This window comes from Vicia villosa, linkage group LG2 (genome assembly GCF_029867415.1).
Source record: "Vicia villosa cultivar HV-30 ecotype Madison, WI linkage group LG2, Vvil1.0, whole genome shotgun sequence".
Classification (NCBI taxonomy): domain Eukaryota; kingdom Viridiplantae; phylum Streptophyta; class Magnoliopsida; order Fabales; family Fabaceae; genus Vicia; species Vicia villosa.
In genome coordinates, this window is record NC_081181.1 from 126,569,109 (window position 1) to 126,572,658 (window position 3,550).

Here is a 3,550-nt window from a genome sequence, read left to right on the forward strand (position 1 = left end):
TTAATTTGAATGAGGGGCTCTACTCACTCCCAATAGCAATAAAAATCATGCATCACACACATAAATAGTCGAGACATGATAAATTATGTAGGTCATATTGTTTTGGAAAATTGGTTTAATATATTCCTTTAAATATTAGACTTGTAAAAAATTTCAACGCACAATTAATCAAACAAGATAATTTATTATGTTTTATCCTTATGTCGTTCTCTCTTTATCTTACATTTTGATGTATTTTAAGTTTAATTGCTCAAACACCCAAAGTATCATACTTAACATTCTAGAGAGTAGTTAAAGAGCCCACAAGTGATGGGAAATCTTCCTTTCTTAGTGAAATAACTTGAAGAAAATGAAACAAATATGGAAACCTATTATATGATACCTCGAATAAGGTTTTAGTTCAACAACAATAATATATTTACTCGCATGTTTAAATTACAAAAGTCAATAATACAAATTTATGATACAATAAAGTTTACATAAAGTAGGGGTAAAATAAACCAATTTTTTGGGGTTTAAATTCCATATTTATGATACACATTTTGCTTTAAAATCACTATTCAAATTTTTGTTCTAACATATAGAGGTTCTAGTGCATTGAAATGCCCCCGATGATCTAACATATTTGACATTAACAACTGTAAAACCTTATTCTTTGCTATTGTTTGGCTTTGGCACACGACCTCCTTTAATTATTGTAAAAGAGGGCTCCATTTTCAAATGCATTCCTTACTGAATGAAACTCTCATTTGTTTCCATTTCTTCGACCATTTTTTCTCCATGTTACCTATACACATTATATAATTATCAAAACATTTAGTGAAAGTGTGTAAGAACATTGAGTAAAATGGAAATAATTTTATTTTATATACACCAATATTTGAATTTAATTTATTAAATTAAATTACCTCTTTACTCCTAATTTTTGGTGCTATAAAGAGGTTAGCTTAACTTTTTAGGCTAGGCCCCATGCTTCCACCGAGTGTATATTGCATCCAACCCAAGTAAAGATTGCTTTCTACATGTGCATATCCATGACAAATCCTATAATTTTATTTTACCAATTGTAAAAATAAATATTGTTTGATAAATTTACATTTGTATATTTTTTAAAGTTTCATGTAAAAAAGTCATAATCAAGTAATCATTACCTTGGCATTCGTTGGTTACAATTAGGTCCAAAGTGATTATACACCACCACAGTGACCTTCATGTTTAAGTCTCTCACATATCCATCATCATGTCCAAGAAGCGTAACCTTATCTTGTTCTCTAAACCAATTATTGGAAACAATCACATTAACAGAACCTCGTGTGACATCAAGAAGACCATCTTCACAATCATAAAGTGTATTATGGTCAATCCAAATGTTTGAAGCAGTGACCAATTTAATTGCATCTCCATCTACTTGACCCAAAGAAATTACCTTTCCATTTGGCCCCATCACCACCCCCGGGGCTTGAACTTTACAGTGATGAATATGAATACTATGAATGATTATGTTGGTGGGTAAATGTAAGCAAAAGTCTTATGATGGTGATACTTCTGTAATTAGGTGTTATCACTATAAGAAGGAGGGTAAGGACAATGGTAATACATCCATTGTGCAAGATGATTCTGAATCATTTGATATTCTTGAAGTTTCGAGCAGAAATTCTTGCATAGAATGGATCATGGATTCAGGTTGTACTTGGCCCATGAATCCAAACAAAGATGTGTTTGAGAAATTTTGTGATCAAGGTGGTGGATCAATGGTGATAGGAAACAACAAAGCCTACAAAATTGTAGGAATTGGATATGTAATATTCAAGCTCCATGATGAGTCAAAAAAGCTATTGACTGGTGTCAAATATGTATCTGATCTAAATAGAAATTTGATTTCTCTTGGTGAATTTGACATGAAAGGATATGTTTTCAAAGGAGGGCAAGGTGTCAAAAGGATAATGAAGAGTTCGAAGGAAGACTTGAGAGGCATCAAAAGGAAATACTTGTATACCCTTAAGGTCGGGGTTGTAAGTGGTTCAACAGATGTGGTGTCCAAAAAACCTATGTCGAAGACTAAGCTACGACACAAGATACCTGGCCATGTCAGTGAAATAGGTCTAGTCGAGTTGTCGAAACAAAATCTGCTATGTGGTGACAAGGTCGAAAAGATGGAGTTTTGTGAACCTTGTGTATTTGGTAAATCTTATAGGATGAAGTTTAACAAAGGTAAACAAAGAACACATGGATCATTTGATTATATTCATCTTGATCTTTGGGGACCTGCAAGGTGTCTTTCACATTCAGGTGCAAGGTATTTTCTACCCATAATTGATGATTATTCCAAAACTTTATAGGTACTCATTCAGAAAGCTAAGGATGAAACTTTTGAAATTTCAAAAGTTGGAAGACTTTGGTCGAAAATCAAACTAGCAAAAAGGTCAATAGGTTGAGGACCAACAATGGTATTGAATTTTGAAATGTGGATTTTGAGAGCTACTGTGTTATGTTTCATATTGCAAGGCATAAAACTACTGCATGTACTCTCCAACAAAATGGTTTAGCTGAAAGGTTTAATCAAACCATTTTGGAATAAGTTAGATGCATGTTGGTTAGTGTTGGGTTAAAGAAGGTATTTTGGGCTGAGGCTGTTTCGACAACAACATGTTTGATAAATAGATGCCCCCGCCTGCCTTGGGGATGAAGACACCTGAAGAAGTCTGGTTCAGACATCCACCTAATCTCGACAGACTTAGAGTATTTGGCTGTGGTCCCGCCTGCCTATACTCACATTAGACTAGACAGGGTCAAACCTAGAGCTCTAAGATGCATGTTCATGGGGTACCCTGAAGGAGTCAAAGCTTATAGGCTGTGGTGTCTAGAGCTAGGTCACAGGAGGTGTATCATAAGTCGAGATGTGGTTTTCAATGAAATAGAAATTAAAGGTAGAGAAAAACACAAGAAAAAAAGGGGTCTGAATTGGGTTTTCAATAATATTTCCCTTGTTTAAACTTTTGCGCGAATGCTTAAATTGTTGGTGTTCATCAGAACCTTTTCAATTCTTATTTATCAGAAGCTTAATGTTCTTAGAAGCATTCTGCCTTCTTCAAAATTTAAGTCTTCTTATAGCTTCTAATAATTGAAGGGTAATAAACAAAAGTAAATAATACACGATATATCCTGCTTCACTTGAGAGATTCTTAAGCTAGTCCAGTCCACCCTTCCGAGGTGATTTAGCCTTGAATTCAAGGTCTTAATCCATTATAACCAAAATGATTACAATTGCACGGGCAACTACCGGTGACTAACAACCTTGCACATGCAACCTCTGGTGACTAAAAATACAATGCACAAGCTACTCGCAAGTGACTAACTACAAAGAAATGAACCGTTCAGTGATCTCAATGGATATAACATTCATTTACCTCATTAGAGTCCCGACCTTTACTCGGTCTTCAAAGAGAATTTTCACAATGAGTCACTGCCATTGTCTTCCTGAGCTTCTGATATTCACTCGATCTCTCAAGGTACCATTAACATACAATTAATAATATTTGTGTTTACATGA

At 34.4% G+C, this 3,550-nt stretch overlaps 1 pseudogene; it reads right to left on the bottom strand.

Annotated features, from left to right (window-relative positions):
* Positions 1–573: 573 nt before the first annotated feature.
* Positions 574–2,311, bottom strand: LOC131649960 (putative pectate lyase 17; annotated as a pseudogene).
* Between the last annotated feature and the right edge of the window lie 1,239 nt (positions 2,312–3,550).